The sequence below is a fragment of the Drosophila tropicalis genome, unplaced genomic scaffold (genome assembly GCF_018151085.1).
Source record: "Drosophila tropicalis isolate 14030-0801.00 unplaced genomic scaffold, ASM1815108v1 contig_979, whole genome shotgun sequence".
Classification (NCBI taxonomy): domain Eukaryota; kingdom Metazoa; phylum Arthropoda; class Insecta; order Diptera; family Drosophilidae; genus Drosophila; species Drosophila tropicalis.
In genome coordinates this window covers 1139364-1151841 of record NW_027173482.1, presented here as the reverse complement: position 1 = coordinate 1151841, position 12478 = coordinate 1139364, and the positions used below count along the sequence as shown (strand labels likewise).

Here is a 12478-nt window from a genome sequence, read left to right as displayed (position 1 = left end):
GTGGAGGTGTTTTATTTGCACAAGGTGCCAGCTATGCCACGATTCACAGCCAATGTGGCCAGGGATGAGTTGCAGCCAATCCAAGTCCAGAATATTTTCATTGGTTTCGCTGTAGATGATTAAAAAGTATAGCGCGAAGAGAAGTGACAGAAAGATGAGGAGAGATAAGGTGAGAAAGGTTGTTAAAAGATTGGCAAAGAACACGAAGAGGTTCGTGAAGAGAGTAGTTAGTCAGACATCTACTAAGGTGAATAGGAACAAAGTTTCTGGTCCGACGTGAGGGAACACAAAAATACAGCGTATCTAGTAAATTCGTAGAAATGACTTCGCCGTTGACTAGTTTATGGAGAAAGAGAATGCCAAAAACAAGCCTACGGTTATAAAGTGAAGGAAGATTAATAAGAAGAAGTCTGTCAGAATAAGAAGGTAGGCGAAGACCCGGGTCCCAATTTAGACCGCGTAGCGCAAACTTAAGGAATTGCTTCTGTACCGATTCAATACTACGCTGGTGAACATCATATTGCGGGTTCCACACTGGCGAGCAATATTCTAGAGTAGGGCGAACTAACGAAGTGTATAAAACCTTTGTTACATAGGGATCATCAAATTCTTTGGCCCAACGTTTAATGAAGCCGAGAAGGCTGCTTGCTCTGTTGACAATTGAAGAAATATGAACATTAAATGAAAGTTTAGGGTCAAACATAACGCCTAAGTCTTTGAATGATGGAACACAATCTAACAGAACAGACTTTATAGAGTAATGAGCTAGGAGCGGAGACAAACGACTGAAAGTCATAAAAGAACACTTAGAGGCATTAAGGTGTAATTTATTAACGTGGCACCAATCACAGAACGCATCGAGATCTGATTGCAAGTACTGTTGGAAAGAAGGATCATTATAGGAATAACAAATCTTGACGTCATCCGCAAACATGAGCACGCGTGAATGAGCCAAGGCCAAAGGCAAATCATTTATAAAAAATGTAAATAATAGTGGGCCCAGATGACTGCCTTGGGGTACACCTGACGTAACTCGAACAGTTTTAGATATCGAGGAACGAAAAGACACCTTTTGGGTTCTGCCAATAAGATACGACTTTAACCAACCCAATAATTTTGGTGAAAAACCCATGATGTTAAGTTTCGCGAGAAGCAAAGAATGATCAACCGTATCAAAAGCCTTACTGAAGTCAGTATAAATAACATCAGTTTGACACTTTTTACGGAAGCCATGGTGTACTAGGGTAGTCAATTCTAAAAGGTTGGTAAGCGACGAACGACCTTTCATGAAACCATGCTGGCAAGGAGAAATAGTGGATCTGGATAGATGTTGAAGGGAAGACGTAATAATTTTCTCAAACAGTTTAGGTATTGCCGAAAGTTTGGCAATGCCACGGTAGTTGGAAACATCCGATTTGCTACCCTTTTTAAAAAGCGGAATAATAAATGACTCCTTCCAAATATCAGGAAATCTACAAGTCTCACTCGATATAAAGAATAACCGAGCTAAAGGCTTAGATAGGGAAATCGAACACATTTTAAGGATGCAACTGGGAATATCATCAGGCCCGGGAACGAAGGAAGACTTCATAGATGACAAGCTAGAGAGAATACAGTCTTCAGTAATACTGGGAAAAAACATACAATTTAAATGTGGGATTGAAAAGGGATAGGGTGTGGGATCCGAAACAGTAGTAGAATATGTCGACTGAAAAAATTTAGCAAACAGATCTGCAATATCTAAATCATTATTAGCAGACTGATCGTTAAGTCTGAAGGTGGAAGGTAGTACATTAGAGCGTCTTTTGGAATTGACAAAGTTGTAAAATCTTTTGGGATTATTATAAAATTCAGCCTTACAGCGAACGAGATAATTGTTGTAGCATTGAGTATTTAAAAGACAAAATTGAGATTTGGCTATACAATAATTTGCATAGTCAAGTCGCGAACCAGTTTTTTTAAATCTTTTAAAATATCTCGATTTAATGTTACGAAGATTAGAGAGCCTACGTGTGAACCAGACTGGCGAGCTGGAGACGGTAGAGACATTCACATAAGGAACGCATTTATCAATTATAAGAGCAGAATAGAAAAACTTCACTGCACAATCTATATCGCAGCACTCAAATAGAAACGACCAATCAAAAGAGAAAATAAGGCTGTTAAGAAGATTGAAATTTGTTTTACGAAAACATCTACGACGAGTATTTGAGATGTTTTTAAATAAATTAGTAACGGAATTGTAAGAAATAGTAACTTCAATGGTAGGATGATAAGGATCTTCAGGTTTCACTAGTGGCTGTGTTTGCGATACAGCACTAACAGTGGGATCAGAGACAAAAACAAGATCAAGGATTCTTTTAGAACAGTTAAGGAAAGAATTCAACTGATATAGTGGACATTCAAGTAGGCTATCAAGAAAAACATGTTGAGATGAAGGAATTAAGAAAGAAAGATTATCATCAACAAGCCAAGAAATATTAGGCAAGTTAAAATCACCTAAAACTATAAGAACATCACGATCTTTAAGACGACCAAAAATAGTTCGTAAAGCATCAGCATGGTGCACGTAGATCATGATATCAGAAGCTGGAGGAATATATGAACAAGAGATATATAGGCTAAAGTTAGAACATGTAACTTCGACGCAAATAAACTCAACACCTAAGGGGAGATCAATCGGCACCACACTTGAAGACAGATTCGAGTTTACAGCAATGAGTACTCCACCGCCACGACGACCAACACGATCAAGCCTATAAGAAATAAAATTATTAGAAAGAATTTCATTATCTAAAACAGAGGAGTTAAGCCAAGTTTCAGAGAAAGCTAATATGTCAGCCGAAAAGGTTTGGCTATCACAGAAAAGGTTCGACAGCTTGGTAAGAAGTCCTCTTACATTTTGATAATGAATGCAAAGACTAGACGTTATTAGTTTTTTGAAGTAGAAGATAAAGTAGGAAGGTGGACAGGCAACGGAGGAGAGCGCTTATTGGGCGCAAACTCGTGTACAACTAGGCCCTCTGGCCAAAAATTAGGGTCAACCATAGCTGAGAAGTACTCATTTGGTACTGTAATTTTAAAAGAGGAGATTTCACGAGGCCTAGAAAACTTAAACTTTTGAATTAAAACCTTAGCAGGGCAAATATTACCAATGTAAGCTGCCACAGACGACTCAGAAGTATCTGGAGCAAGCCTAGAAATAAATAATTGTTTGCGATGAGGCACTACAGTTAGTGGAGGCGGAGGAGCATTGGGATCCGCAAGTGATTGAGAGCCGGCATGATCCTGTGCTTGATCAGAGTTCCCGTGAGGGATAGATTGAGGTACACCAGGGCTTGTAATGGGTACTTCAATCTGAAAAGAAGAGCATAAAGAGGGACAAGAAGATGGTGTAGGCGAAAGTAAAATCGGAGAGGAAGTAATAGAAAGAGCTGGCGACTGCTTACGTGGCAACTCAAGGGTACATTTCTTGTGCAATTTCTCCGAAGGTGGAACAAATTTGAATTGCGACAATAATTGAACGCTAGAGTCACACTCGTTTGACAGCTGTTTGGCCAGTTTGTTTAAAGAAAGAAACCTTAAACGAAGATCCCTATACATACGGCTAAACATACGGCTAATCAAGCTGCTGTCTGGCACAAGATGGGCAAGTCCAGCGCATTAAGCCAAGCTCAGGCTTAGAAACAGACAAACCAGAAAATTTGTCGTAGTCGCGGCCATTGAGGCCAGCACATTTTAAGTGAATAAGATTATCGCAGAGCCAACAAGATATTGCTCTATACTGATCATCAAAACGATCAGAATGTTTGCAATTAGGTAGACAACAAGCCATTGAAAAGCCGAAAGAAAGGCAAAAAAATTATATATATATAAGAATATATAGAAAAATTAAATTCACAGCACAAAGATAATTATTGATAAATAATCAATAATTACAAATAAAACAAAGAGACAGCTAGAGTGCACAGCACAACAGAGAGTGCAAGAACAGTTATAAGCCGAGCTTTGAGAGGCGGCCTTACAAAAGTGATTACGCGGGAGAGAAGCTAAGCACAAGCACAAAGCAGAGAGAACAACAAAGCCACTAGCACTGATGGTATGATGGGGGCGATGAGGGGAGCAACTGCAGAAGCAATGACGAAAGAAAAAAAAAAAAAAAATATGTAAATGCACCAAACACTAATCACGAAAAAGAAAAAACTGTTTAAACTGATTAATTTGGCGAATTATGGAAATAAAACACAAGGGAGTCAAGCGAACAACACCAGCGGAAGTGTAAACAAACTAAGCACAATTAAAAATTGAGAAAAAACAATAAATATTAATAAAAACTCAGGAGCTATGCAAAAACACGACCGTCACGTCAGAGAGCAGAAAGCGTCTTTATCTGTTCAAAGAAGGTTATATGTTTAATAGCTACAAAAGAATACATTTACCATTATCTATAAGCTTGCTTGTCCATAATTTAGACGAATATTTATAAATATATATATTCTTATATTGTACTGCCATCATAACTAAACAACTTGCAATTGAATTTTCTTTTCTTTTAGTAATTCCTGTGAATTTTCGTATTCAGTTAACTTATTTAGGAAAAATACATCATCTTGGTGGTAGTCTGCATCAACAACAAAAACATCTACTACCTTTTCAAAATAATACCGCCTGTTTTGTAGAGTATCAACCAGTAACAACGGTGATACTCTGATTAGGCCCAAATTTGAAGGAGAAATTGATAAAGAAAACTCGGTCTTTTCCGCCGGTTGTAATACCTCCAAAAGAAAATCAGCAGATCCAGTATAGCTGTTTGTTAACATTTTAATATCAAGATGAATATGCAATTTCATAGGATGATCAGAACTATTTGTGACTCTACACAGAAAGGAAAATATTGATCCAATTTTAATTATGTTTTTGGCATCTACCACTTCCAAACAAAGATCTTCGTTTTCAAAAGGCTAAAAAAAAGTCTATTAGAAATATATTTTATAATATTAAATAAAATACCTACCAATCGTTGCAATTGACTTGTTTGCAATCTTCCTCTTTCACCCAGACTAGATCGCCAAACAATATCAAGCTTACCCACATTGGTAAATTGACGCAATACTTTGGAGCATCTCGCAATAGTAGATTTTGGCTGTGAATTTATGTATGTACAAGTGCACTTGTTAGTTTTAAACATTTTGTACATACCTTTATGCAATAAAGAAACTGACAGCTATTGTTAGGTTGCAGCATGTGTTTTGAGGTTAATACGGACTCTCCATTTGGAAGAGTATTTTGGGATGTGACTGTGTAATGTTCCGAGTTATCCAATTCCACCTTTTCTAGGCAAAAAGGTCCAGTCGTAACATTTTGCATTTGAGCTTGTAGGTATATTTCATCCGTTTCCGCATTATAAAATTTGAGTGGTTTAAGTTCGATTGGCTAAATCCAGCAGGAGTGGTGTAGTTGACTTCGCAAACCAGTCTAAATGTATATATTTATAAATAAACAACAGGTATACGCTAGCCGATTAAGGATAGGGACAAGACCTACAGAAAGTAAGTCGTCTTTCCGACTTTGGCAGACTATGTACTACATACTTGTATGTACTACGTACAAATATGTTTATTAAATTCTTTTTGCATGCCTCCTACCATATGCTATCTCGCTCACTCTTATAAACTCACGTGCACTCTGACACCAACTCCGCCCCTTAGACCGCTTAGTAAAACTCGTTTATAAGAATATTTTGCGTGTTTTTAGTCCGATTTTAGTCAAATTTAGTAGGTCGGTAGAAATGAGTAAGAGTAGCTTGTGTGCCAAATTGAATTATTCGATTCGATAGTCAAAAATTGCTTGAGGCAATCGAGTTTTTCTTAAATTATGGTTGGAGCTATGATCATGATATCATCCATGTAAACTATCACGTACGAATATGCTATCTCCTAATGCTTTCAAAATTGCCCCTTGGAACACTGAACGAGCGTTTTTAAGTGCAAAGGGCATGGACAAAAATTTATATTGCCCATCTAGTGTAACGAATGCCGTATATTCAATAGAATTTAAACTTATCGGAATGTGATAAAATCCGCTTGCCATATCCAAGCAGGTAAAGTATTGCGCGTCTCTTAGTCTAGCTATTTGATCTGCAATCAATGGCAAAGGAAACCTGTCAGAAACCGTGTTCAAATTCAACTGGCGATAGTCTACATATGGACGTTTCTGTTTTTAAAGCGTTGTTGAAATAACTGCTTAAACTCTGGACATTTGATTCCAGCATAACCAGCATGCGACAGCCATTGTACTGCCGTTCCTTCAAGCTCTTTGCTTAATGCCAAAATTAATGCAGACCCTTGTAATGCCTTCTCACATAACACAATGTCAACAGTCGTACACCATTGCGTAGCATCGGTAGTATCACAGCACTGCCAATACCTACCTTGGTTATGAGTCACAACACACAAAAACATTCATACACATCGAATTCATTGTGTGCGCCTTACTCACTCAATTCCCTCAGAGTCTTCTACCCTTTTTCGCACAAAAAAATTTGTTTCCAAAATAATTGTATTTGTTGATTTGTTTGGTTTGCACTTTAAGCAAGCATGTTTGGAGCTAAGAAACATAGCGATTCGCTCTCTTCGTCTTTCCTTTTTGCTTAGTTTTTGAATTAACTTCCGTCACACAAATGGTTGCAGTGCTGAATTACAACCGCCTCCTAAGTTTCTCTTAAAATACCCAAATAAATTCTGGTTTTTCGGCTTTGATATGATTTAACATTAGTAATTCGCACGATATATCAAAGAGTAAAACTTTCTAACTTCCTTCTTCTGCATCCAGATACACAATTTCTCAATAATTATCCTGATTTTATGTGTTTTATTTATCTGTTCAAAGAAGGTTATATGTTTAATAGCTACAAAAGGATATATTTACCATTATCTATAAGCTTGCTTGTCCATATTTTAGACGAATATTTATAAATATATATATTCTTATGTTGTACTGCCATCATAACTAAACAACTTGCAATTGAATTTTCTTTTCTCTTAGTAATTCCTGTGAATTTTCGTATTCAGTTAACTTATTGAGGAAAAATACATCATCTTGGTGGTAGTCTGCATCATCAACAAAAACATCTACTACCTTTTCAAAATAATACCGCCTGTTTTGTAGAGTATCAACCAGTAACAACGGTGATACTCTGATTAGGCCCACATTTGAAGGAGAAATTGATAAAGAAAACTCGGTCTTTTCCGCCGGTTTTAATACCTCCAAAAGAAAATCAGCAGATCCAGTATAGCTGCTTGTTAACATTTTAGTATCAATATGAATATGCAATTTCATAGGATGATCAGAACTATTTGTGACTCTACACAGAAAGGAAAATATTGATCCAACTTTAATTACGTTTTTTGGCATCTATCACTTCCAAACAAAGATCTTTGTTATCACAAGTACACTTGTTAGTTTTAAACATTCTGTACACACCTTTATGCAATAAAGAAACTGACAGCTATTGTTAGGTTGCAGCATGTGTTTTGAGGTTAACACGGACTCTCCGTTTGAAAGAGTACTTAAGGATGTGACTGTGTAATGTTCCGAGTTATCCAATTCCACCTTTTCTAGGCAAAAAGGTCCAGTCGTAACATTTTGTATTTGAGCTTCTAGGTATATTTCATCCATTTCCGCATTATAAAATTTGGTCTTTACATCAAGCGGTTTAAGTACTTGAAACTTGAACAATTTCCGTAACGATTGGCCAAATCCAGCAGGAGTGGTGTAGTTGACTTCGCAAACCAGTCTAAATGTATATATTTATAAATAAACAGAAGGTATACGCTAGCCGATTAAGGATAGGGAAAAGACCTACAGAAAGTAAGTCGTCTTTCCGACTTTGGCAGACTATTTACTACATACTTGTATGTACTACGTACAAATATGTTTATTAAATTCTTTTTGCATGCCTCCTACCATATGCTATCTCGCTCACTCTTATAAACTCACGTGCACTCTGGCACCAACTCCGCCCCTTAGACCGCCTAGTAAAACTCGTTTATAAGAATATTTTGCGTGTTTTTAGTCCGATTTTAGTCAAATTTAGTAGGTCGGTAGAAATGAGTAAGAGTAGTTTGTGTGCCAAATTGAATTATTCGATTTGATAGTCAAAAATTGCTTGAGGCAATCGAGTTTTTCTTAAATTATGGTTGGAACTATGATCATGATATCATGCATGTAAACTATCACGTACGAATATGCTATCTCCTAATGCTTTCAAAATTGCCCCTTGGAACACTGAACGAGCATTTTTAAGTGCAAAGGGCATGGACTAAAATTTATATTGCCCATCCAGTGTAACGAATGCCGTATATTCAATAGAATTTAAGCTTATCGGAACGTGATAAAATCCGCTTGCCATATCCAAGCAGGTGAAGTATTGTGCGTCTTTTTTATTTGATCTGCAATCAATGGCAAAGGAAACCGTGTTCAAATTCAACTGGCGATAGTCTACATATAGTCTTGCTGAACCATCCTTTTTTTTACGAGTAATGCAGGGCTAGCGAAAAGGGAATCAATCTAATCACCATTTCACCTGTATTAAAACCTTCATCTGAAGAGTTGCAATTGTAAACGAATTGATGTAAGTTTTCAAATGTAGTGTGCTATTTACGTTAGAATTACCAATGCCTTTTAAAGCGACTAGATTGTTAATTCTTTTGCCACTTAGAATTTTTGCATATCCTTTAATAACAAATACTCTGCTCCAGAGCAAAGGTAATTGGAAAATTATCAGCTCGTAACTGCATATTTGTTTTTAGCTCGTCTATCACACATAATTCAGCTCTCTTTTCGGTGCGTGAAGCCGCTCCTCCCCTCGACAGTTTCCATGGATAGTGAGTAGCCATATGCTCTTTTTCCTTATAGCGACAGCACGTTATGTTGTCCTTTGCCTATGGTAAACTTCCTCGGTGGTCTCGTCTCGAACATGTTCCAGTGCCTTGACCTCGGACTCCGCATTAGGCCATCTTGCATCCCAGCTTTCCACATTTATGGCACTTTATTGAAAATGACTTTGCCCGCTTTGAGGCTCCTCATTTGCAAAATTGGGTGCTCTCTTGTCGAGCCCAAAGTCTTGCAACTCCGCCTGAAGATTGCGTCTATTTTGAATGTCGGCAGTGTACGTAATTCGTGGCACACGCCTATATGTCCCAGAACCAGGGACACGGCAATTTATTCTAAATTCATGTTCTTTCATTTCGTAAAAAGTGACGTTACCAGGCGACTCGCATATATTGCAAGAGATTCACCGTTGTTGGGACGACTATTCGGCATATTTAAAATGGCAGCGGCAGACGTCTCTGTTTTCAAAGCGTTGTTAAAATAACTGCTTAAACTATGGAAATTTGATTCCAGCATAAAACGCATGCGACAGCCATCGTACTGCACTTCCTTTAAGCGCTTTGCTTAATGCCAAAATTAATGCAGACCCTTGTAATGGCTTCTCACATAACACAATGCCAACAGTCGTACACCATTGCTTAGCATCGGTAGTATCACAGCACTGCCAAGCGACGGTTCTCTTACCGACACTTGCAAGTTTTTTGTCAATTCCATGAAATTTGCATGTTGCTGCTCCTATAGGACGCGCAGATGAACTTCAATACTTTCTTGACGAGGATTGCATCCCACTTCTGATGTCGGGGCGCCAAGACTGTTGTTCACTTCGAAATAAACAATGCTCTAAATACTCGAGTGTCTTCGGCTTTTCAAAAGTTTTGATCTGCTTTACGCTTCATTCACTCGAGTGAGTACCTTGGTTATGAGTCACAATACACAAAAACATTCATACACATCGAATTCATTGTGTGCGCCTCACTCACACAATTCCCTGTAATCTGTTCAGAGTCTTCTATCCTTTTTCGCACAAAAAAATTTGTTTCCAAAATAATTGTATTTGTTGATTTGTTTGGTTTGCACTTTAAGCAAGCATGTTTGGAGCTAAGAAACATAGCGACTCGCTCTCTTCGTCTTTCCTTTTTGCTTAGTTTTTGAAGTAACTTCCGTCACTCAATGTTTGCAGTGCTGAATTACAACCGCCTCCTAAGTTTCTCTTAAAATACCCAAACGAATTCTGGTTTTTCGGCTTTGATATGATTTAACATTAGTAATTCGCACGATATATCAAAGAGTAAAACTTTCTAACTTCCTTCTTCTGCATCTAGATACACAATTTCTCAATAATTATCCTGATTTTATGTGTTTTATTTATCTGTTCAAAGAAGGTTATATGTTTAATAGTTACAAAAGAATACATTTACCATTATCTATAAGCTTGCTTGTCCATATTTTAGACGAATATTTATAAATATATATATTCTTATATTGTACTGCCATCATAACTAAACAACTTGCAATTGAATTTTCTTTTCTCTTAGTAATTCTTGTGAATTTTCGTATTCAGTTAACTTATTGAGGAAAAATACATCATCTTGGTGGTAGTCTGCATCAACAACAAAAACATCTACTACCTTTTCAAAATAATACCGCCTGTTTTGTAGAGTATCAACCAGTAACAACGTTGATACTCTGATTAGGCCCAAATTTGAAGGAGAAATTGATAAAGAAAACTCGGTCTTTTCCGCCGGTTGTAATACCTCCAAAAGAAAATCAGCAGATCCAGTATAGCTGCTTGTTAACATTTTAGTATCAATATGAATATGCAATTTCATAGGATGATCAGAACTATTTGTGACACAGAAAGGAAAATATTGATCCAATTTTAATTACGTTTTTTGGCATCTATCACTTCCAAACAAAGATCTTTGTTTTCAAAATTTATGTATGTACAAGTACACTTGTTAGTTTTAAACATTCTGTACACACCTTTATGCAATAAAGAAACTGACAGCTATTGTTAGGCTGCAGTATGTGTTTTGAAGTTAAAAATTATCCTCATTTTATGTGTTTTATTTATCTGTTCAAAGAAGGTTATATGTTGTAAGGAAGCTCTGGCTGGGGTACAGTTCTCAGTCCCAGAGTCCCGTCTACAGAACATTTATTTGATCTGGAGACCTTGATGAGTATTAGGATAGGTGACTGAGACCACATACAGGGGTGGAAAGGGAAGGGAAAGGAGTAGAAGGAGAGTCCACTTGTCAACTTTTCACTCTCGAGGTTACTGGCGAAGTGATTTTCTCCTAATTCTAACTCTCTGTTCAAACCCACCCTTGCTCTGCCTACTTATGTCCTTACGGTGAAGACATACGATGCGTCTTGTGCTTTGTCACGCGTCACGATCGCCGTCTCTCTCTTTCACTTTCGATTTTCTCATGGTCTCTTTAGCGTCGACATGCAGCGCAGCGTCCGCTGTCGGGAGGTTGTTCTCTCCGCGACGCGTCGACGCTGCAGCCGCATCAAGACGATAGCTAGAAAGAGAGGGAGGCGGCGATCGTAAGTATTGACTATCAGAAAAAAGAACTACAGTTAGTTTGGGTGTTGGGATATTTAATGTGTCCTCCATGGGCGTATCAAAATAAACGAAAAAATAAAAAGGGGCCCCACAGGAGCGTAGTTGAGATTCCAGCAAAAAAAAAGTGACTCGTCACACGGTGTCCTTATTTGGACCGGACGAAATGGACCGTGACTCGCCCGTGTATCTTGATCTCGATGCGGAATAGTCGGTCGTCTGCCCTCATGAGGAAACGGTGATTTCTGTGGGGTTAATCCTGACGGACTACCACCACCCGATCTCGGACTTCGGCGGGCACTCGCCTATCCGGGGTGTTGACGATCCATTCTGGCGGTGTGATGACCCAATTGGAAGCCGCGGCGGTGGCCTCCGGCACATAAATTGCCGTGGATCGGCGCAAAGTACCTCGCGACGTTAGCCCAATGCTGGCGTGAGTTGGTGTGGTAGCGGTCTCGTTTGCTGGGGCGAGCGCTGGTCGGGGGCGGGGCCCAGAAAGATCCAGAGGCATCTCCTCGTTGACAGGTGGACACTCACGGACCCTGACGGTTGGGGGACTTATCGGCTCATACGCTGTCCGCGGAGGGGTGTCCGGTACTGTACTTTTACGTACTTCTACGGCTGCCAGAGATGGACGTGTCTCCAGACACTCACAAACGGGCCGCGGAGGGGTGTCCGTTGTGAGTGGAACTGGGTCTGCTCGGGCTTTGGAAGACTCATGTACGGGCCGCGGAGGGGTGTCCGATACACGGTGGGACGGAGAGTGGGACTTGGATCCCTGGTCATCGGCGGCTGGGACTCTGTAGTCCTCCATTGGGACGGCGAGTACTTCATCAGGGTCCGGCCCTGGGTACGGCAGGACGAACATCTCCTCCAAGAAAACGCGCTCTGCCGGCCAGACGAGGGGCTCCGTTTGGGGTAGCGGGGGGTGTGACCATGTTTTGTCGATATTGTCCGAGCGCCATATATCGGGGGCACACGGGCACCGGGACTGATCCAAAGAACGTAGCTGCGGCCGAG

General features: G+C 39.2%; 2 pseudogenes; both read right to left on the bottom strand.

Moving 5' to 3' along the window:
- Positions 1-4520: 4520 nt before the first annotated feature.
- On the bottom strand, positions 4521-6390 carry LOC137586335 (probable trafficking protein particle complex subunit 13 homolog; annotated as a pseudogene).
- A 618-nt stretch (positions 6391-7008) lies between these two features.
- On the bottom strand, positions 7009-7956 carry LOC137586334 (probable trafficking protein particle complex subunit 13 homolog; annotated as a pseudogene).
- Between the last annotated feature and the right edge of the window lie 4522 nt (positions 7957-12478).